Source organism: Macaca nemestrina, chromosome 5, assembly GCF_043159975.1.
Source record: "Macaca nemestrina isolate mMacNem1 chromosome 5, mMacNem.hap1, whole genome shotgun sequence".
NCBI lineage: Eukaryota > Metazoa > Chordata > Mammalia > Primates > Cercopithecidae > Macaca > Macaca nemestrina.
This window is the reverse complement of record NC_092129.1, coordinates 170,173,269-170,197,826: the sequence shown is the minus strand read 5'-3', so window position 1 is coordinate 170,197,826 and position 24,558 is coordinate 170,173,269. Positions and strand designations below refer to the sequence as shown.

The 24,558-nt window shown below is 37.3% G+C and overlaps 1 protein-coding gene and 1 pseudogene across 16 annotated transcripts in view; both read left to right on the top strand.

Annotated features, from left to right (window-relative positions):
- Nucleotides 1–24,558, top strand: part of LOC105482456 (ring finger protein 182) — a 53,502-nt gene that overhangs the window by 9,476 nt on the left and 19,468 nt on the right. For 5 of the 16 annotated variants that reach the window (XR_003018203.2, XM_011742571.3, XM_071097590.1 and 2 more), the window contains exon 2: nt 11,329–11,450. The exons of 10 other annotated variants lie outside the window; for them this stretch is intronic. The gene's annotated coding sequence lies outside the window, so the exon portion shown is untranslated. Of the gene's footprint in view, nt 1–11,328; nt 11,451–11,729; nt 13,129–24,558 lie in introns of those variants that run through there. One more of the 16 variants, XM_071097592.1, reaches the window with a different exon arrangement.
- On the top strand, nt 13,135–24,557 carry LOC139363503 (large ribosomal subunit protein bL35m pseudogene; annotated as a pseudogene).

Here is a 24,558-nt window from a genome sequence, read left to right as displayed (position 1 = left end):
GCATGGTGGCTCATTCCTGTAATCCCAGCACTTCGGAAGGCTGAAGTGGACAGATCACCTGAGGTTGGGAGTTTGAGACCAGACTGGCCAACGTGGTGAAACCCCGTCTCCACTAAAAATACAAAAATTAGCTAGACCTGGTGGCGCGTGCCTGTAGTCTCAACTACTCAGGAAGCCGAGGCAGGACAATCGCTTGAATCTGGGAGGCGGAGGTTGCAGTGAGCCAAGATTGCACCACTGCACTCCAGCCTGTGCAACAGGAGGAGACTCCGTCTCAAAAAAAAAGGAAAAAGAAAAAAAAAGAAAAGAAATGTGGTCTTACCAAAAGAGTAATGTTGTATTTGCAGGAAAAATATTTTTCATTGGTTCAGTTTCTAAATTTAAGTTAATTGAAATTAAATGCGATGTAGATTTCAGCTTCTTAGTTGCACCAGCCACATTTCAAGTGCTCAATAGCCAAACATGACTAGTGGCTGCCATGTTGAATAGTATAGTCCTAGACTTGATTCAGAGTCACTCCTCACCCTGTTTTTCATTGTTATGGAGTCCCTTGTTGTTATGATGACTATACAGGAGGGCCAAGCCTGTCTGTCTATATCAGCTTTAGGCTTTGCCCACCAATATTTGAGATATCTTCTTTCATTCTGTTGGATTCTTCATTTCCCTTGCTCACAGTTATGTTAGTCGTTTTAATGACATCTCTTGGTTTGAAAGGCATTTTAATGTGATTTCATTAGATCCAAATATTCTATACTTTTACCTATTTTTCTGAGTGACTTCTCCAACAATGTTTTTTTGATTTGTTTACAACAGTTGTACTTCCAAAGGTAGTGCAGTGGGGTAGGCTTATGCCATCTTTGTTTCTTCATAGGTAGTTTGCCATTTAGATAGGATTATGAAGACTGAACTGTGATCTAAGCATGAGCTCGTAATGCTGGCTGGCAGCCCCACTCCTTTTTTCTAGTCTGTTCATTATTCTTCTGTCCTGGACAAACAAAATCCAAATAAACAAGAATATTAGCAGAGATAAATAAAATTGAGATAATTAAAATAATGCAAATGAGTGGATGAGTACCTTAGATTAAAAGGTAAGGTAACATTTAAATAGGGATTTGAGTGACAAGAGAAGATCTGCTCAAGAGCAGAGCATTTCAGACAGAATCAGTCAGTGCAAAGGCCCTGAGGCAGAGAGAGAAGGCAGGAGAGTCATATGAAATGAGGTTAGAAAGAAAAGGGGTGGCCAGATTGCTCCAGACTTTGTTATTCATGGTAAGGACTTGAGTTTTATTCTATGTGGAATAGGAAGCCATTGGAGGACTTTTTGTAGAGGTGGTCCGGGAAAGATGGGAGTAATTTGGTTAACATTTTAGAAATATTATTCCATGTAGAGAACGAATCTACATGGAAGATGTAAGGGGACAAGATTGGTACCAGGGAGACTTGTTAGGAGCCAATTTCAATAGTTCAGGTGAGAGATGGTGTATTTACCACAATTTTAATTTTACATTTATTTATGTGATAGATTTATACCATCCTCAGTAGACTGTAAGCTCCAACAGGGCAGAAACAATGTCTTTTTTTTTTTTTTTTTTGCCTAAAGTTGTAATCCCAGTGTAGTATTCCCAGATGTAGTCCCCGTATGTTGACTTAACTGTCAATTCAGCATTTTCCATATTTCACACATAGAAGATATGTGTATGTATCATGACCAAATAAATTACTATAGCTAGCAGGAAAGTATTCCTAAAGTCAGAATATCAAGGCCTTTATTCAGATGTTCAGATTAGAGTTGGAAGTCCTTCACTCTGATTCTGACAGTGAAATGACTTACAAACCACTTATTAACAAGTAGAAGATATTTTCACAGGAAATCAGAACATTTGATGATCCCAAAAGATAGCACATTAGTTATAACCATATGATGTCACTGAAACTTTTGAAATTGTTATGATCTCTTAATCATGATAATGTATGGATAGAAAATTTACTCAGCAATGTATCTTACATTGAATATATACAAAAGATGTTTAAAAATAATACATCTTGCTATGATTCGTTTGAGATAGATATCACTTATCATAATGGGGTACTAGAAATGCGCTATGCTGTTGATACAGTTTTGGTGAGTGAGTGTATTAGTCCATTCTCACGTTGTTATAAGGAACTACTTGAGAGTGGGTAATTTATGAAGAAAAGAGATTTAATTGAGTCACAGTTCTGCAGGCTGTGCAGGAAGCATGGCTGGGGAGGCCTCAGGAAACTTAACAATCATGGCACAAGGCGAAGGTTAAGGAGACACATTTTACATGGCCAGAGCAGGAAGGAGGAAGAGAGATGGGAGAGGTGCCACACACTTTCAAAGAACCAGATCTCCTGAGAACTCTGTCACGAGACAGCACTATGGGTATGGTGCTAAACCATTAGAAGCCTCCTCTTTATCTAATCACCTACCACCAGGCCCCACCTGCAACTTTGGGAATTAAAATTCAACATGAGATTTTGGTGGGGACACAGAGCCAAACCATATCAGTAAGGAACTAGCATCATAGAAAAATTAATGTTTTCCTTTTCTCTGTCTTTATAGACAATGATGGAAGAATTAGAAATCCTTAAACAGCTTTATGTAGACAAATGGACACATAATTAGGAGAAGCTTAAAGCATTTTAGAACTCAGGATAATATCTCTGTTGAGATTCAGTTATTCTTTGATCTGCAGTAAATTTAAATGATCGTGGTTGGTCTATAAATATAAATTTTTCTTTCACAGACAGTTTTAAAAGGGGAAAATTTAGATAGCTCTTGTAAAAATCTCACATTGTAGAGTAGGAAATTTCTTAAGTAACACTGTGCTAGGCTCTATTGACTCAAAGATGAACAAATCAAGTGTAGCCCTACCCTGCTGATGCGAACAGAAGAAATTACAGGTAAGTGTCTGGTCGTTACACAAGTGTGTATCATGATAGGGCATATATATGATGCCTGTGGGATCTGTAGGAGAGGCATCCAAGCAAGATTTGGGATTTGGGAATAATTGATGTCTATACTGGATGAAGGATGACCCAGGAAAGCAGGCAAATATGGGACAGTTTGAGGTGGTATGAGTGGGTAAAAGAGCTATAAAGAGGGAACTGGGCATCGTAAAAGCTTAGAATCCATTTGAGATAATATGGCTTCTTTTGGAGAGTAAAAAGAACTGGGGAGGGGATGGAGTGGGGTCGGGGAGGAGAAAGGAGTAAGAGATGTGGCTGGTGAGGTAGACAGAGGCCAGATGAGGAAGACGGTAAAATATTTTAAGCAGGGGAGTAAATGATCAGATTTGAGTTTTAGAAAATCTCTCATGGTGTTACATGTAGACTTTTCACAATCACAACATTACCTGTTTTGTGTTGTATGTATCCTGTATAGACATAGGAAGCATTACTTTTATTTTTAGATACACTTGTTATTGAAGGTTAACGTACATATAGGAAAGTGCACGAATCATAAGGATATACAGCTTTCATGCATTTTCAAGTGAGTCCCCTGTGTAACTACCTACTCACATCAAAAAATAGAAGATTACTATCACCCCCAAATCCTTCCTTTGCCTTTTTTTCAGTTATTACCTGCCCCCAAAGGTGACCCATAGTCTGAATTCTAACACTGTTGATTAGTTTTGCCCGTTTTAGAACTTTATACAAATGGAATCAGGCAGTGTGTACTTTATGTGTGTTTGTATGATAGCTTTCACCAACTATTTGGGATATTCATCCTTGCTGCTGGATGTAGTAATAGTTTGTTTTTTGTCTCTGTCATTTTGGTATAGTATTTCATTGTTGCCTGTAGCACACTTTTTAAAATCGTACTGTTCATAGACATTTGGGATGTTCCCATTTTCAGCTATTACAAATAGTGCTGCTACAAACATTCTCATACATGTGTATGTGAGCAATTCTGTTGTGCATCTCTGTAGAAGTAGAAAGGTCATGGGTTATATGTATGATTTAGCTGTGATATTGCTATCAAACTTTTGCCAAACAGTTGTCCAGGTGGTTATATCAGTGACATTCTCAACATCAGTGTACGAAATTTCTAGTTGTTTCTCATTCTTGCTCATAGTTGTATTGCCATAGTGGCAGATGAAAAATGGTACCTCACTGCAGTTTTTGTTTGTACTTTCCTAATAAGTGATGTTGAGCATTTTTTCATGTTTTATTAGCCATTTGGATAGCCTCTTTGATGAAATGCCAGTTCAAATATTTTTGTCCATTAAAAAAGATTGTCTTTTTCTTACTGATTTTTATGGAGTTCTTTATATTTTCTAGATAGAAGTCCTTTGTGTGATATATTTGTTGTGGAATTCTTCCACACTATAGCTTGCTTTTAACTCTTATAATTTTTCAATCAGAAGCGTTTAATTTTAATGAACTCATTTATATATATTTTCTTTTAATGTTAGTGCTTTTTGTGTCTTAAGAATTTTTTGCCTGCTCCAAGATCATGAAGATATTCTCCTATGCTACCAAGAAGTTTTATTGTTTTACTTTTCACATTTAGATTTATAACTCCTTTGAATTGATTTTTGTGTATGGTGTGAGGTAAGGGTCAAAATGATTTTTATCTATATAAATATCTTGTTGACCCAGCATTATTTATTGAAAGGATTATTCCTTCTCCATTAAATTGCAGTGGCATCCTTTTCATAAAAATAAGTAATCATATGCTTATGAATCTCTGTCTGGATTCTGTATTTTGTCCTTATGATGCATTTGTCTAATAAAGTGCCTTACATAATCCCAGCACTTTGGGAGGCCAAGGTGGGTGGATCACTTGAGGTCAGGAGTTTGAGACCAGCCTGGCCAACATGGTGAAACCCCGTCTCTACTAAAAATACAAAAATTAGCCAGGTGTGGTGGTTCACACCTGTAATCCCAGCTACTTGGGTGGCTGAGGCATGTGAATTGCTTAAACCCAGGAGGCAGAGGTTATAGTGAGCCAAGATTGCATCACTGCACTCCAGCCTGGGCGACAAGAGCAAGACTCCATCTCAAAAAAACAAAAACAAAAACAAAAAAGCATCTTACATTGATGTAATCCTGATATCAGGTAGTATAAGTTCTTCAGTTTTGTTTTTTGTCTTGATTTTCTTTTAGCCCATTTTTAGTGTTTGGCATTTACATACAGATTTTAGGATCATCCTGTCAGTTTCCACAAACAACCTGATAGATTTTGATCGGAATTTGCATTGACTCTGTAGATCAATTTGGGAGAGTTGACATTTTTGTAATATTGAGTCTTCTAATCAATGAACACAATATAGCTCTCCATTTGTTGTCTTTAATTTCTCTAAGTAATGTTTGGAAGTTCTCTCTGTAGTATTCTTGTACTTCTTTCATTAGATTTGTTCTTTTTATTGTTATTGCAAATGCCATCTTTTAAAATTTCACCTTGTAATTTTTTGTTTCTTGTGTATATAAATACATTTTTGTATCTTGACCTTGATTCCAGGGATTTTGCTGTATTCAGTTCTTAATCTTAATAACTTATTTGTAGAATTATTTGGATTTTCTAAGAGCTTTGTTTCTTTCTTGTCTGATTCTTATCTCTTTCACTTTTTTTATTGCCTCATTGCTCTATCTAGGACCTCAATTATAATTTTGAATAGAAATGATGATAGTATGTACTTTGTCTTATTCCCAATTTCAGGGGGAAAGCATTCAATATTTAAAATACGGCTCTTGCTTAGAAGTGTTGAAACCTTTTTATCGATTAAGAAAATTCTCATTTCTAATTAATGGTTATTTTAATCATGAACATGTGTTGAGTTTTAGCAAATGATTTTCTGCATTTATTGAGATGATCATATGATTTGTTTCTCCTTTATTTTGTCAATATGGTAATCACATTTTTAAAAATGTTAGAACAGTTTTGCGTTTCTATCATAAATTCAGCTGATGTGCTATTATTTTAGTGTTTTGTTGGACTCAGTTTGGTGATATTTTGTTTAAGAATTTGTTTAGGAGAGAGATTGGTGTAAGTATCTGAATAGTGCCTCCCTTATCATTCTTGATATTTACGATCTGTGCCTTTCTTCCCCCCTTGCCTGGGGTTTATCAAATTTATTATTTTATCAGTGAATACTTTGACTTTTTTTTTTGCTATTGTATGCTAATTTTCTAATTTATTAATTTCTGTTCATAGTTAGTACTTTCCTAATATTTTTGGCTTTGGGTTTTCTGTTTTTTCTAACTTTGTGAAAATGATACTTAGATTATTGATTTTCAACTTTTCTAACATATGCATTCAAAGCTCTGCATTTTCCTTAAGCATGGCTTTAATAGTATCCTCTTAAATTCTGTCACATTTTTTCTGCTCAAAATATTTAAAAATAGCCATGTGTTTTTTTCTTTGACCACAAGTTATTAGACATTTATTGCTTAATTTACAATGGTTTAGGATATTCTAAAAATCTTGTTGATTTCTAGCTTAATCCAGCTATTGTCAAAGAACATGCTATTAACATTTTAGTCTTTTGATATTTTTGAGACTATTCTTATGGCCTGGATATGATCATTTTTGCTGAGTGATAGACATGCACTTGAATAGACTATACAACATATTCTGTAGTTGTAGTTGCAGAATTTGGTGCACATAGATTGGGTCAAATTCATTAATTGTATTGATCAAAGTTTCTATCTACAGTTTTTCAGTCTGCTTATTCTGTCAGTTATTGGGATGGATAAGCAAAATTTCTCACTGTGATGATGAATTTTTCTACTTTTCATTCTGTCAGTTTTTAAATATATATTTTGAGGATATGTTATTAAATACATACAAACTTATAATTGTTATAATTCCTTGGTGTATTGTACCCCTTTCGTCTCTGTACCTCTCATAATGGTTCTTGACTTACTGTTTACAGGTCTTATAGTAGTATATACCAACTCTCCTTTGTTAGTTGGTTAGTGTTGCATGGTATATCTTTTTATATACTTTAAATTTCCTGACTCTATTTTTAGTTGTTTGTTTTATAAGCCGCATATAGCTGGCTTTTGTTTACTTATCTCACCTGACAATCTTTGGAGCAGCTAATAGTTCATTTACATGTAAAGTACTTGATAATATAATTGAGTTTAAACTTCCCATTGTACTATTTGTTTTCTAACTGTCATATCTGTTCTTTGTTCTTCTTCTTTCTTGCTTTTAAAAAAATTAATAAAGCAATTTTAATTCAGTTTTCTTCTCTCTTTTCTTGATAGTTATACGTTGTGTTTTACTCTTTTGGCAGTTATCCTAGAGATTATAGCATCTATTTTCACTTATGAATATACTTTAAATTAGTATTTTAATCCTTCCGTGATGATGTAGTGTTATTAGAATACTTTGACTCTATAAACCCCTTCCTCTTTTTGGAATGGTTGTATCATTTTAATTCCACACATGAATAAAATAACCTGAATCATTATTATTGCTGTTTTATACAGTATTTATTTATATTTATCATTTATTTTCATTCCTTCATGTAAGTCTGTGTTTCCCTTTGGGATTATTTTCTTTTTGCTGAAAGAACTCCCTTTAGTATTTCTATTTTTACCTGTTTGAAAGTATTTTGTCTTAATTTTTGAAGCATATTTTTGCTGCATGTAGAATTCTAGATTGACAGTTTCTTTCAGTACTTTAAAGGTGTAATTTCATTGTCCTCTGTTTTCCATTATTTTTGTTGAGAAATCGGCTGTCAGTCTCACTTTAGTCCTTTAGAGGTGATGTGCCTTTTTCCTCTGTGTGTTAAAATTTTTTTCTTTGTCTTTGGTATTGAGGAGTTCTATTGTGATGTGCTTGAGGCACTTTTTCTTTACTATTTATCTTGTTTGAGGATCATAGAGGTTCTTGAATCAGTTTTAGAATATTCTTTAATTACAAATTTTTTTTTTTTTGAGACAAAATCTTGCTCTGTGGCCCAGGCTGGAGTGAAGTGGTGTGATCTCAGCTCACTGCAACCTCTGCCTCCTGGGCTCAGGTGATCCTCCTTCCTCAGCCTTCTGAGTAGCTGGGACTGTCTACATGTGCCACCACACCTGGCTGATTTTTTTTATTTTCAGTAGAGATAAGATTTTACCATTTTGGCCAGGCTGATCTCAAACTCCTGACCTCAACTGATCCACCTGCCTCAGCCTACCAGAGTGCTGGGATTACAGGTGTGAGCCACCACCCCTGGCCAGTTTTAGAATATTCTTAGCAGCTGTCTCATCAAATAGTATTTCTTCTGGTCTGATCACTTTCCTCCCCTCCTAGAAGTACAATTTTATATCCTTTAGATCTTTCACCCTGTTCTATTTGACTCCTAAACTCTTTTTCCTATTTTCCATTGTATTTTTTCCTCTTTAGTTTGGAAATTTTCTAATGACATATGTTTCAATTCACTAATGTTCTCATCTTCTGTTCTTATTTTTATTTTATTTTGTTAGGGCTTTATGGAAGTATAACTTATACATCATAAAATTCAGCCATTGCAGGTGTAGCATTCAATGATGTTAGTTAAATTCACAGAGTTCTGCAACCAGAGAAAGAAAATCTTACCTTATTCTTTGTCTTTTCTGAAATTCTTATTTGGTAGATTAGTAGATACAAACAGACCTGATAGAGCTATAATTATTTAATTACATTCAGGGAATATCAGGGAATACTAATGGCTACCTTATCTAAATGGTGAAAGTAGTTTCTAAATTATAAAGTACTATTAATATATACTTTTACTCATCCAAATAAAAAATTATATTTAATAACATATATATCTAAACCCTTGGTAAAAATAAAATGCTAAAATGCTATACAATGTAAGGTGTTATTACCATGTGCGTAGAGGTGGTTCCTGCTGGTTTTTTTTTTTTTCTTTTTTTAGAAATAGGGTCTCACTATGTTGTCCAAGTTGTTCTTGAACTGCTGGGCTCAAGTGATCCTCTTGCCTCAGCCTTCCAAAGTGATAGCATTAGAGGCCTGAGCCACTGTGCCTGGCTGAAGTCTATGTTTTTTTGATGGAGATATAAAAATAGGACTTTTTTTTTTTTTTTAGCAGTAAATCATGTAGGCTACTGGGTAAGTGAATATTGAGGTGCTAGTAAAACTCTGTACCATTGGTACTTACCTTACTGCCTTAGAACTCCTATATTTTGCATACATGCCTGTCCCCCCCTGTGAATTACAAATTTTTTGAGGAAGGTAACAATGTCTTGCTCATTGTTAGTATCGTTGTATGGTACCTCGAACATGGGACGTATTCAACAAATGTTTGCTAAGTGAATGAAGTTTTGCAGCCAACACTTTAAAAAATGATAAGACATATTTTATTCAGTACTACTTCAGCAGGGGAGAGACCTCAGCGTTACCAGAGCTTAACTGAACTGAACAAAAGACAGGAGCCCTTTTAAATGCTGGGATATACTAAACAAAAGGTACCAAAAGACATTAAGGGTGATTTGTGTGTGTAGTTAGGCAATGTGGGTTTGTTAATTGGTGTTTATCTGGAGAAGCAATTGGTTCTTGTGTCTTTAGGACAGGAAATATAGCTTTGCAATTTGGGACAAGATGCCCACCAGCTAGGCTCTTGCCCTCCTACAAGAACTGGGCAACAGGAGAGGTATCTCTCTGGATGTTTACGTTTCAAAGAGGTGGCTCCCAGGTCCTTGAGGAGCTGTTTCTGAGTAGTAGAGGATTTACATCTCAAAGGTACAAGGAAAAGATTTACAGTTGCAAGCTTTCAAGCTTTTAAACGCTCTAGAAAAGGAAGGTCAGGGACCTATTATCAGGTGTTGGCTAGAATGAACAGAAAGTTATTTTGGCTTTAGAAATAATTTGAGAAGGCTCTGAGCTTTCTCAGCTAGGCATGTTCAGGAGGTGGTGATGTCATCGTAGGGACATGGCCTTGAGCTGATAGAACCTGAGCTAGTGTTTGTTCAAATGTCTTAGTATGGAGGGTTGATGAAATGGGTTGTGCTGAAAGTTGCAGTTTGTATAGGCCAAAGTGGAGGCCTAGTTGAAAAGAGGACTCAGAGGAGCCTGACTAAAGTTTGGTCAAGGAGAGGGTCTTTGTCAATAATGCAGGGCAAGGAAAGGTAATTTATGCATGGAAATTCAGGATGAAACCAGAAATGGGGTGGAAATCAAGCATACCTATAAGAATTTAACGTCCAGCACTGGCCAAGAAAGAACTAGTGTTTAGTTAACCAGGTCTGCTATATCTGTTATTTCTACTTAATCATTTCAATACACCTGTGAGGTCAGTACTGTCTGTATGTTACAATCAAGAGACAGCAGCACAGATATTTTAAATAACATGTTCAGGGTCATATAGTTAGTGATCAGTGGAGTTGGGATTCCAACTCAGATTTTTTTTACTTCAAATGACTCTGATCATCAGTATTTATTTTAATATTGTTATATAGCAATTTGCTTTCCTCAGAAGTGATTTACATTAATAACAGTTAAGATTGCTAAGCTGCTTACTAAGTGGCTGATCCTAAGAAGAACATTTAGCCAGGCTTAATAAACATTGAGGAGTGAGAACATAAGAGTGTTAGTAGAGCTTTGCTTTCTTAGGGTGGAAATGCCCTCAGTTGTCACTTGAATTCCTGCTAACACCCCAATACATGTGGAAAGGTTACTCTTAATTATATATGATATATATAATGATCTATATATATAATGATCACCCTATAATGTTGGAGCTGGAAGGTCTTTAGCCATCAAGCCCAGAATCTTAATTTCTCAGATAAAAAAGCCATGACCCAGAAAGTTTAAGTGATTTACCCAAGTGATTTACTCAAGATCTCAGTCTGTGCATTAGAGAGAGCTGGGCTTGATTTAGCCAAAAATTATTGTGGCCCACTTTGGGGATTTACCCTCAGATGTTGTCATCACAAAATGTATCAAACGTGAAACTGCCACTTCGTTGCCAGTGCATTCTTTTAGCAAATAACCTTAAACGTTGGAATTGCCCTTATGGGGAGATGATGGTACCTCAGCAGTGCCCCTCAGAGCCCAATCAGGTGATTTTGCAGAGCTTTCTGTTTTAAACACTTCTGTCTAAAGTGTTTAGTATGATGCTATAGGTCAGGCAAAAATATAGTAACAGCAACATGACAACAACAACAAAACAACCGACGTGGATAAACAAACGAACCTTAAAAATTTTTTGTCACTACAATGTTTTAACAATTTCAAAGATTGACATAGACCTCTTCCCTTACTTATGTTAATACCTATTAGTTTATGCTGTTTTTAGTGTTAAACGGTAAAATGTTTATTCCCTTGTTATAGTCCATTACTGCTGTGCCTTAATTTCATCTTGACAGTTTTCCTCTGCCTTTTTGGCATCCCATTCATTCTGATTACACCAGTGAATCTGTTACCAGAAAGGGGTCCCAACCAGACCTCAAGAGAGGGTTCTTGGATCTTGTGCAAGAAAGAATTTGAGGTGAGTCCACAGAGTAAAGTGAAAACAAGTACTTTAAGAAAGTAAAGGAATTAAAGGGTGGCTATTTCATAGACAGACTAGGGCATTCTCAGAAGCAAGAGGAGAAACACGTCTGCCTTAGGTACAGTGCTTATTTCTATATAACAAAGGAAAAAGTCATGGGGAGATGTACTTTACTGCAAGGGTTTGTGACAAAGTATTGTTAATCTTTGTGTAACTACTTTGGAAAGAATCTATATTATCTTTAAAGCAAAATATTATTATTATTATTATTATTATTATTTTTTGAGATGGAGTCCCACTCTGTTGCCCAGGCTAGAGTGCAATGGCACGATCTCAACTCACTGCAACCTCTGCCTCCTAGGTTGAAGCAATTCTCCTGCCTCAGCCTCCTGAGCAGCTGGGACTACAGGCATGTGCATTATTACGCCTGGCTAATTTTTATATTTTTAGTAGAAACGGGGTTTCACCATGTTGACCAGGCTAGTCTCAAACTCCTGACCTCAGGTGATCCACCTGCCTTGATCTCCCAAAGTGTTAAGATTCCAGGCATGAGCCACCGTGCCTGACTGCAAAACTTATTCTTAAACTAAGAATGCTTTTGTTCATAAGAGATTGGGACATCAGCACATTTCCTGGGTCTGTTATTTCCTGGGTTTGTTATGTCCTGGGTCTATTCAGTAAACATTACTCACTTCTTCCCTTAACTGTAAATATCCTATGACTAAAAAGTCTAGCCTCCTGGGAATGCAGCACAGTAGGTCTCAGCCTCATTTTACCCAGCCCTAATTCAAGATGGAGTCACTCTGGTTTGAATGCCTCTGGCACATTTCCCGCCTCCCATTTATAAGGGGAGCCTTAATCCTAAAGGTTGCAGAGGGATAGAAATTTATCTTCTGTAGCTTCTTCAGGCTGAACAGGGGCTATGATGTTCCTGCCTAACAATATTTAGGGTCTCTTGTATTTAGAGTTGGGAGGAGTTTAGTCAGAAAGTGTTAGTATGGTGAAGATCATTCAAAACTCGGAGTCCTGATGAAAGATGATACCTGGAAGATTAATAAGTATTTAAGAAAACACTGAATAAGCTTCTTCTAAATTATAGACAAAGAGTACCACAGCAATATATTCTAGAACTGTAAAGCGAAATCAGTAAAATTATCTCAAATAAACTAAATAAGACAGCTTTCTATGAACTGGGGAATTGTGGGAACCAAGGTGATATGGGGTTGCTAGCTGATTTCATTATGTGTGCAGAATTAGAATATTAATTCAGATTTTTATGTTACTTATCCCGCTTGTTTCTTTTGAGCAGCAACCAGAGATCACTGGTTGGTTCACAGGAATAAGCAGGGTCAGTCTAAATTGCAGAAAAAACTCAAAAACAATGGACGAGACTAGAGTCTAATAACAGGTGTTCCATAGTTTGTGAAACGTAATTTTTCTATCTCCAGTCCCTATTTTTATTAAAACAAACCATGGTAGGACTGATTTGTTTGCAAAATAAATTTTAGTCTTATTGTATGTGGCCTGGTTGTTTGTATAAAGTGAAGCAAGAATAATAATTTGCCATATAGTGTCTTTTGACTTTGATGGAACTGTGTTCTATAATCTAATCTTAGGTTAGACTTTTTAAAGCCTTGAGACCAGTCATGGATTTATATGTGCAAATATGAGCTGGGTAAGTTTCTCTCCTCTGGGGGGTCCCAAGATATTTGGGGCCCCAGGGCCTGTCAGAAAGTGACATTCTTTACTTACCACAGGTCAGGAGCCCTGTACAAGGCTCAAGAGTCCTGTACAAGGCTCAAGATATGAGGTCAGTTTTCTTAGGGGCTTTAATTGGCTCTATAAATGAATTTTGATTCCTTAAAGCAGTCTGTTTACATTTGAAAGCATGTCAGTCATTCCAGTCAAAGCCTTGGTAAAATAACTAGCGTCTCCAATTGTGTCTTGTCACAAAGGAAAAAGTCTTACTGGACTTACGTAAATAGCTATATCACTGTAAGTTAAAAATACTCACAAATAGTTGCCAAATTTGGGAGAAATCAGGTAGAGAGAACGAAACGTGCTCTAAATTTTGTTTACAGTAGTATATAATACTCAATTGTTAAAAGCTGTAAATAGCTCAAAATAAAAATTTTCTTGACTGAAAAACAAAACAGAAAGGCAAAAAGTCATAAATAGATTATTTTGGTCTTTTATTAGTTGTCTATGCAATTCCTGTTTTTCTCAATATTTATGAATACATTAGTTTTCCAAGAGTCTTGGAAGTTTTCTTCTATTTTAATAGCATACATTTCAAAGCTGTCAAAGTCCTACGTTATAAGAGTACTTGTCAGAGTCCTATAGCTGATTATAAACTGCCTTTTGAAGAGAATCAAAACAGGACAATTGCTTGTGGATGACAAAAAGTCTTAGGGCAGCTATAGTCAGAGACACAATTGACAAGGAAATTTGGCTACCCTTGTGCCACATAATAATTTAAGACAACAATTATAACTATTAATGATAACATATACTAAGTTATACAAGAATTATTGTAGTTTTGCATAATTTTGGAACACATACCAATGACACATATAAATAACCCAAGGAATGTCCGATGCCATTTTGTATTTGACAATACTTCCTATATGATTTTAGTATGTCAAATAAGTCAAATATGCCATTATTTAACTTCAGGGGACCTCATATCTAAAAGGATTATCAAGTCAGGAAAGAATTATAATTTGATTTTGGAAAGTTTGTTAAATAGCAAAGGTGTAAAACATGTTACGTTATAAAATAGAATCTCAGGTCACTGTAAGTCATTTATTTAGCCAAAATGATAACTTAAAGATTTAAAAAAGGCAAAAACTTTTACCCATTGATAAAGGGAAGAGTTAGCTTTCCAAATAATGTCTCTTTTCTCTCCTTTCTTTTTTTTCTTTATTCAAAAGGCAAACAAAAATATTTTATATTTTAATATTACATGAAAATCTTGTTCAAAAGAGAAAGCCAAATTTCGCTTTTGTGTTAATGTACTATTAATGTCAAATCCAATTTTTAATAAAATCATACGGATCAAACCTACTCACTCCGAATCAGTTTGACCGTAAAGTAAGATTCTCATAAACCTTTTATAATCCTTTACATTTTTTGTTGATGGCAAGATGGCTGCCTTTGCCTTTGCCAGTGTAGTGAGAGCAGCTTCAGGAATCTTATAGCCCCTGAATGTTTTGGCATCTTCAGCCTACCAAAATTGTGTCAAGAATGCCTCTCTTATTTCTGCATTGTCTACTGGACGTTTTAGTCATATTCAGACACCAGTTGTTTCCTCCGCTCCCAGACTTACCACATCTGTCAGAAACCTGACATGTGGGCATCCTGCAGTGATCTTTAATAGAGCGGCCCTTTTGCTTCCAAGTGTTCTGAAGCTGCCAGTCAGATCTCTAACATTTGTCTGTACACAAAAAGGCAAGAGAAAGACTGTGAAAGCTGTCATCTATAGGTTTCTTCGACTTCATTCTGGCCTTTGGTTGAAGAGAAAGGCTGGTTATAAGAAAAAATTATAGAAAAAGACACTTGCAAGAAAAAAAAGCGATTGAGGGAATCTGTGTTCTGCAGTAAAACCCAGAGTAAACTCTTAGATAAAATGATGACTTCCTTCTGGAAGAGACGAAAAACTGGTATGATGATGATCCTTATCAAAGTATTATGATTGAACAAACCTGAAAGTATAGATCAGAAGTTTCACTTGTTTCTCAGCTATTGAATATGTATCTTTGTGTACATGATATCTTCGCAAAAATGGGTAAATATAAAACTTCATGTAAATTGTACCAACGAATAGGTAAACATACAGTGCCAATGTTAAACTTATAAAAGTTTTAAAACTTAAACAATTTTTTGCTGAAGAGTAGGTCAGTGCTCTAAGCAAACCTTGTTGTGCGTTTTTCCAGTATTCAATTTATGGAAAAACTAAATAATATCCTTTTAATTTTAGTCACTTTGTTCACACACAGAATTTCTTTTACAAGATTAATTTTTTACAAACCTTCTACCATTTGCTCAAATTTTTAGCTTTATTCTATCTAAGTTAAAATAATTATTCAGCCCTCTTTCCTTTTCTTTCTTTCTTTTTTTTTTTTTTTTTTTGACAGAGTTCTGCTCTGTCTCCCAGGCTGGAGTGTGATGGCACAGTCTTGGCTAACTGCAACCTCCACCCCCCGGGTTCAAACAGTTCTCGTGCCTCAACCTCCCAAGCACCTGGGATTACAGGCACACACCACCACACATGGCTAATTTTTGTATTTTTAGTAGAGATGGGGTTTCACCATGTTGGTCAGGCTGGTCTTGAACTCCTGACCTCAGGTGATCCACCTGCCTTGGCTTCCCAAAGTGGTGAGATTACAGGCATGAGCCACCACGCCTGTGCCCCCCTTTATTTTTTTTGAGATAGAGTCTTGTTTTGTTGCCCAGGCTGGAGTGCAGTGATGTAATCTCAGCTCACTGCAATTTCCGGCTCTTGAGTTCAAGTGATTCTCCTGCCTCAGCCTCCTGAGTAGCTGGGATTATAGGCGTGTGCCACCACACCTGGCTAACTCTTATATTTTTAGTAAAGATGGAGTTTCACCATGTTGACCAAGCTGGTCTTGAACACCTGGCCTCAGGTGATCTGCCCACCTCAGCCTTCCAAAGTGCTGAGATTACAGGTGTGAGCCACTATACCCAGCCACTTATTTTTCTTTAAGTCAGTTAACCAGAGCTCTTTCATATGTAAACATCACACACGTAACACATATAAATACACAGATGGAAGAAGATCTAATAGTTATAATTTTTTTTATTTGCCAGTTTTAAGTTTCTTAATTGGATTACTGGCTTCAGGCTGAAGCCCTTCAAGAAATAGGGCTAGAAAGGCGTGGAATTTCTAGGGCCTAATAAGCAGGCACAGTTGGAAGTCAAAACAGATCCTCCAAAATTAAAAGTCCCATTTTTATACTGGATCCTTGATCTCCAAAAAGAGAGAATTAGCCCATCCCCTATGGGAGTCTTATCTCTCAGTAGGGCTGGGGACATTTTCATACCTTCTAGGTGGTCAAGAACATGCTTCTCTGATCCCAGTGTGCCAAGTGCAGAGTATTCCTCCCTCATAGCTGCCATTAGCTATCCCTAAAAGTATATGTCCTACCTGGTTATTAGACACCAAGACTAAAAGCTCTCAAAATGCAAGTGATTTTGACCATTAATTTAACCAGTTTTCACAGAGAGACCAGAAGCCTGAGTGGTAGGAAATTCTTACCTTTTTGCCAGTGTGATAGGTTTCTGAGTTACCTTTCTCTGAGTGGCTTTGATAGTCTTGCTTGTTGCCCCATAGCTGTGGGGTCCAAGCCACGTTACAAAAGAAAATCATCTCTTTCCATTTCATGGACGCATAGGCAAAGCCTCTCAGTTTTGCAAGATTCCACCCAACAGGCTCTGTGGGGGAAACAAATGAACATTTTCCATTTTGTCCGGAGCAAAATACACATGACAAACATAGATACCAGTCACCCCAGTCAGCACCCAGCATCAACCTGGCAAGGCTCAAACTTTCCCCTGTTGGCCCCTGTCAACCCCTGTCATCTTTGATCCACTTAAAGTGGGGTGGAATGACCTCTAACCAGGAGTTTCAACATGTGGTCTCTGGGCAAGATAGAGAAGCGGACAGTTGCCCTGCATGACAGAAAAGATAGTAAAGAGAAAGGAGAGAAAGAGAGAGAGGAAAGGGAAGGGCGAAAAGCATTGCCTGTGGTGGGGCAGGGAGGCAAGGAGCTCAGGGAGGCCAGGGAAAGACCCACCCAGTGCAGCAACACTGAATCAGAAGTCTAGGCAGCTGCTTGTCAGTTGTGAAGAGATCTCCAGCAGGCCCATCAGCTCTCACATTTCCCCCTTTGTGGGAGAGAAAGCTTCCCAGTGTCCGACAGTCCTGTACATGCCTAATCCTGTCACCCACAGCCGTCAGCAAAGAGTTCAAGGCAGATTAATCCAAAGAGAAAAGCGGTCAACATCCCATAGTGTCAAATCCATTTTTGACCAAAAGAAGCCTCACTGAGAGGATTCTCTAACCCCTTATGTCTCAGGAGGGATGCTAACCCTTCTGAGCTGGGCCTTTAACCCAACTTTGTCCTTCACCTGGGATGAAATGTATCCTACCACTTATCCAAAGTCGGCCAATTGGTGCTGTGCAGACGATTTTCTTTTGGTTAAGTGAGGGTCTCTCCAGTATCATCCCTTCATGGCTCATCACAGAATATGTTACTGAAAAGGGGGTCCCAGTCCAGACCCCAAGAGAGGGTTCTCGGATCTTGCGCAGGAAAGAATTTGAGGCGAGTCCACGAAATAAAGTGAAAGCAAGTTCATTAAGAAAGTAAGGGAATAAAAGGGTGACTACTCCGTAGAGAGACCAGGGCATTCCCAAGAGCGAGAGGAGGAACACATCTGCCTTAGTTAGGTACAATGCTCGTTTATATATAAGATAACAAAGCAAAAAGTCATGGGGAGATATGCTCTACTACAAGGACTTGTGACAAAGGATTGTTAATCTCTGTGTAACTACTTTCACAAGAATATTATTTTTAAAGCAAAACTTATTCTTTTTTCTTTTTGAGACAGAGTCTTATTGCAAAACTTATTCTTAAACTAAGACTGCTTTTGTTCGTAAGACGGGACATCAGGGCATTTCTTGGGTCTGTTATTTCCTGGGTTTGTTAAGTCCTGGGTCTGTTCAATAAACATTATTAACTTCTTCCCTTAACTGTTAATATCCTGTGACTAAGAATGCCTAGTCTCCTAGGAATGCAGCCAGTAGGTCTCACAGCCTCATTTTACCCATCCTCTATGCAAGATGGAGTCACTCTAGTTTGAACACCTCTGACAGATCTCTTGGTGTGGAAACTGTGTGGCGTTTCATTCCATTCAGTCACACAGTGGACAGGTGAGTTAGTAGTAAATATGTAGAACAAAGGAATTAGTACCACCCTGGGTGTATGTGTATGGCGGGGGGTGGGGGTGGGGTGTCACTTGTTACTGACTATGGAGCAGGAAGTAAGTAGGATAGCACTGGGTGAGGATGGGATTTTGGGGCTGTCAGGGTACTTACCACAGAAGTCAAAGGCATGTGGGGGACAGAGTGGAGGAAGAGTCCAGTGTTTTATATTAATGAGTCATGGCATAGGCAATGTGAAGCCTCTGGCTTATAAGTCACGGCCACTTAAAGAAAGGAAATCTCTCCTCAGAAGAGCAAAGTAGACAATCAGGAGAGATTAGCCATACTGTTAAAGAATATTAAGGGATGGGAATGAGGAACATGGGAAGGCATAGATGCCCCTTCTCTGCATTTCTTAGCACCCTGTGGGTCCTGCTCACGCAGCATTGACCATCAAGTGTGGTTAGGCTGAATTCCTTATTGGGCTCCCCCTCTAGAATGTACACTTCTTGAAGGTGAGGCCATCGCCAGCACCTAGCCCAGGGCTTATGCTGTACTAAACATTCAGTAGGCATTTGTTTAATGAATGAATATACGTGGTAGATGGGCAGGGGGAGAAACAAAGCATCCATGAGCACAGATGTTGGAAAGTAGAGAGAAAGCTTTGCTAATGATTTTATTTTTATCTTTTTATTATGGAAAAAGTTTAAGCATATTCAAAAGTAGAGAAAATGGTATAATGAATCCCTTTTTACTTATCATTCAGCCTCAACAGTGATCAACACATGGCCAATCTTGCTTCATTTATCTGCCCCCCTCCCCATTGGATTATTTTGAAACAAAGCCCAGATGTCATATTATTTCATCTGTGAAACCCCAGTATGTATCTTCAAAACATTGAAGAGACTTGCCTTTAAATAATATGACCACAATGTCATTATCACACCGGAAAACAATTGCAGAGTAATTCCTTACTGTCATGAAATATTGGTATTCAAATTTCCCTTATTGTCCTGTAAATTCCCCCCTTCCCCATTGGTCAGTTAGAATTAGAATCCAAACAAGGACTACTCATGTATTTAACTAATAAATCTCTTAGGCTTCTTTTAGTCTATAGCAAGCTTGTCTAACCTGTGGCCTGTGGGCCACATGCTGCCAGGACAGCTTTGAATGTGGTTCAACACAAATTCATAAACTTTCTGAAAACATTATGAGATTTCAAAATTTAAATTTAAATTAAATTTAATTTTTTGTAGCTCTTTGGATATCATTAGCATTAGTGTATTTTATGTGTTGCCCAAGACAATTCTCCTTACAATGTGGCACAGGAAATTGAAAGATTGGGCATCCTTGGTCTGTGGGTTCACCCTTCTTTTTTTCCTTGCAATTTATTCATTGAAGAAACTGGATCCTTTGTCCTGTAGAATTTCCCACAGTCAGAATTTTAACTAACTACATCCCCATGTACTTTAATTCATTTTTCTGTCCGCTGTATTTGCTATAAACAGGTAATAAGAACCTGAGGTTTGATCGTATTTTCAGATTTTTGGCAAGAAGGCCTATGAAGGTGGGGGTGCCGTACTCTTCCCACTTAATGGCATCAGGAGGCACCTGTTGCCTTGTCCCTGTTGTGTGAAGCCCCATCAGTGAGCACAGGTGTTGTAAGCCTGACCCGTGTGTCATCCGCCTCCTTATCTGCTTTTTGCTTTGTGATTTTGGCAGCCATTGGTAATTAATTTCTAGGTTAGGGGTTAGTAAACTTTTTATGTAAAGGGCCAGATAGTAAATAGTTTTGGCTTTGAGGGTCAATATGGTCTCTGTCATTGTGGTAGGAATGCAGCCTTGGACAGTATGTGCATGAATGGGCACAACTGCGTGCCTATAAAACATTTACCAGATTAGATTTGACTTACTGGGAGTTATCTGCCAACTCCTGATCTAGATTATTTTACTGAGGATTACAAAATAATACAGTTCCATCATCATTGGTTGAAATGCTTCTATAAAGAATTTTACCTCATCAATTATTTGGTTACTTTAAAGGCATAACAGAAAGGAAGCTGCATATAAAGAAAAGGCAGAATAAATTCTTGTGTCTTTCCCTTGGTTATTTGGTTTCAGAGTGGGTTATTTTCCTCACATCTTCCAAAGGAGTTCATTTTATTTTTAAAGTATCATCATGAAATCATGGCTTTTTGACATACTTGGTGTTTCAGTCTTTCTAGACTTAGGTCCTCTGGGTACACAGGAGGAGCCCCATGGCTGCTGTTGGTTAACAGTTGCACTGCAACCACAGGGCCTTTGATGCGTTATGTGCTGCATGGCAGAATGGTTTCCATGTCTCAGTTGTACTGTTACTGTAAATTCTATGAGTGGTCTCTGTCTGCAGCTTTACGATCCATGATGGTGCCATTTTAAAAAAGTTTTATTAGGCCAGGTGCAGTGTGGCTCACATCTGTAATCGCAGCACTTTGGGAGGTTGAGGTGGGAGGACTGCTTGAGGCCAGGAGTTCAAGACCAGCCTGGGCAACATAGCAAGATCTTATCTCTGTGCCCTCCCCATTTTCATACCTTTATTAGGTATGAAAATATATTGTTTTCAAATTCAGAAATTTGATTTTTTCTAACAGTTCTACATAATATTTAAAATTTCCATGGGCTAAAACTTTATTTTGCTCCCACATTTGAGTGAGAACATGCAGTACTTCTCTTTCTGTGCCTGGCTTATTTCACTTCACATAATGTCCTTCAGACTTATTCATATTGCTGCAGATGACAAGATTTCATTCTTTCTTAGGGCTGAATAGTATTTCATTGTGTATACCTACCACATTTTTAAATCCATTCATCTGTTGATGGCCACTTGATTCCAAATATTAGCTATTGTAATAGTGACCAGCTGTCTATTTTTATCTTCTGCTGCATATTCTCTCTGCTTTGGCCTAATATATCCTGACTGTTCTTTGCTTTTTTTTTTTTTTTTTTTTTTTTTTTTTTTTTTTGAGATGGAATCTTGCTCTTGTCATCCAGGCTGAAGTGCAATGGTGTGATCTACGCTCACTGCAACCTCCACCTCCCGGGTTCAGTCGATTCTCCTGCCTCAGCCTCCCTACTAGCTGGGATTACAGATGCATGCCACCACACCCGGCTACTTTTTGTATTTTCAGTAGAGACGGGCATTCACTGTGTTGGCCAGGTTGGTCTCAAACTCCTGACCTCAGGTGATCCACCCGTCTTGGCCTCCCAGAGTGCTGGGATCACCTGCGTGAGCCACTGCTCCCAGCCTGTCCTTTGCATTAGACTACTCTATAATGTTCTTTCTCTGCTTAATGTATCTTGGCTCACTACAAAAGTTTCCTAAGTTTCACTTCTTTCCATGGAGGTTTTCCAGACTAATTATGACCATCTTCAAGGATACCAACGGCTGAGCTCTTTTTCTCTCAACTACAAATATAGGAAGAATTTATTTATAATTTAAAAGCTTCCCCAAATTCATCATTTCCTGGGCTGAAATGAAAGGAAGCCATGCTCTACTTTCTTCCTGCTCTATAGTCAGTAACAAGCACTACCCCCTGCCCCCACCATACACACACACCCAGGGCAGTACTAATCCCTTTGTTCTACATCTTCACTAGTAACTCACCTGTCCATTGTGTGACTGGAATGAAATGTCACACAGTTTCCACACCAAGGGATCTGTCAGAGGTGTTCAAACTAGAGAGACTCCATCTTGCATAGGGGCCTTTTAGGAATAGAGTATTTAGAATGTCTGTCACACGACAAAACAATCTTAGTATACAATAAATATAAAACTATCTTTCCTAGCAATCTTCCTTTTATGTAAGTATCATTTTGTCTCATTTAAAAAACACTACGGGCTTTTACTTTATCCTAATCTTCACAGTTGAATATATGTCAATCAATAATGCCACATTATGTAGCTGTGTTGCAAAGTGACACATTCATTAAGATTGATTCTAAAAGGCCTATTGAGAAAAGCCACTGAGGGCAAATAAATTCAATAAAATTTAATCTATAGAGTTATTTTTTTCTTGTCAAGCTTGGATCAAGGCATATATTAAATGTGGTAGAATATAGAATGTTTTTATTTCCTTTTAAAACCTTTTGCCCATTATTAATTGAGGCATTTCATTAATTGGATTGGTGACATTTTTGCTGAGTCCAAGTACAACTGGACCTTGGTAAACAGAAATCTACTTCATCTCATGAGATGTTGTAGCCATTTTTATTAATGCTGAAAAAGAGATGGTGTATTCTTTAGAATTACAGAAAGTGAGCAAAACGTTTTGGATTGTGACTTTGTTTTTATTTTAGGATAATATTATAAAAATAATACCTTTCTAGCTTTAACTGTATTTATAATTTTTAGAACATTGTGAATATTGAAATATTGTAGTGATAACTATTTTGCTTAGTATGTAAAGAAACATTTGTAGAAAATTTAAACGCCTTAAGCACAAAGTATACTTCTTCAGGTACATATCTGAACATTTACAGAGAAACAATCCTATGGGAATTTTATTTTCTGAATTGTATTAATAGATACTTTCAGTGAGCCTAAACCTGAAGCTGATTGTGGACAAATATTTATCAAATTGGAGATTTTAAATGATAAAGACAAATAATGTAATTCTTTTATTTTTTCAACATGTATTGAGAGCTTCCTAGATGCTATAAGTCTTTAATGTGTTTTTTAATGTTTATAGATTTTTTGGGAAGTTCAGCTGATTTGATATTTTCATGGACATTTTAGATTGTTAAATTTATAATCTGTTGGGAGGCCGAGGCAGGCGGATCACGAGATCAAGAGATCGAGACCATCCTGGCCAACATGGTGAAATCCTGTCTCTACTAAAAATACAAAAATTAGCTGGGTGTGGTGGTGCATGCCTGTCATCCTTGCTACTTGGGAGCCTGAGGCAGGAGAGTTGCCTGAACCTGGGAGGCGGAGGTTGCAGTGAGCCAAGATTGCTCCACTGCACTCCAACCTGGTGACAGAGCAAGACTTCATCTCAAAATAATAATAATAGTAATAATAATAATATAAAATCTATAATCTGAAAATCTACATTATAAAATGTGTCACATTCAAGAATATTTATCAAGACAAAGTGCTGACTTCACCACATTCAGAAGGGTGTGGTATACCATTCACGGATAGGAAGAGATGGGAGGAGTCTTGGAAACATTTCAATATATTTATATGGCAGGTATTTATTGAGTATCTACTCTGTGCTAGCTTATGATAGGTGCTTGTGCTAGAATGGTAAGCAACATATTAGTGGTTCTTATATTCTTACAATTTACATTGTAGTAGTAGAAATTTAGAACAGACAAATTAGTTAAATTGGGCTTCTTGAAGTTTGTTGAAGGAAGTAAACAGAGTGCCATAATAGAAAACAAGGGGTAAGTGATTATGAAAACAAGTAATTGGGGAGTACCTCCTTGAGGACTTTATATTGAGATCTGCTGTGGTTTTGGATATTTGTTACTTCCAGACCTCATGTTGAAATTTGACCAGATCTCTCATGAATAGATTAATGCTCTTCTTTGGAGGTGAATGAATTCTTACTCTGTTAGTTCCCTTGATAACTAATTGTTACAAAGAGCCTGGCACCTCCCCTCTCTTTTGCTTCCTGTCTTGCCATGTGATATCTGCACATATCAGCTCCCTTTCATTTCTTCCCATGGTTAGAAGCAGCCTGAGAGCCTCATCAGATGCAGATGTCCAGTCCTGAACTTGCCAACCAGTCAGAATTTTGAATCAAATAAACCTCTTTTCTTTATGATTTACCCAGCGTCAAGGTATTCCTTTATAGCAACACAAAACAGACTAAGGCAAGATCTCTAAGAAGGAATGAGATTAGTATGACATTTCACATTGAGCAAACAGCCTAAAACATGAAAGACTTTGGACTGTTCATGGAACTTAACAAAGGCCAGTGTGCCAAGAAAACAATATGTTCAAGACAGGGTTGGAGGGAAGGCAGAGGCCAGATCATACAGTACCTTGCTGCGTAGAGTTTGGATTTTAATCTCTATGTAATGAAAAACAATTTAAGTGTAATAAACAGATGGTAGATATAATCTCATTTACATTTTTAGAAGCTTACTTTGGTTATTGCAATGAAAATAATTTAT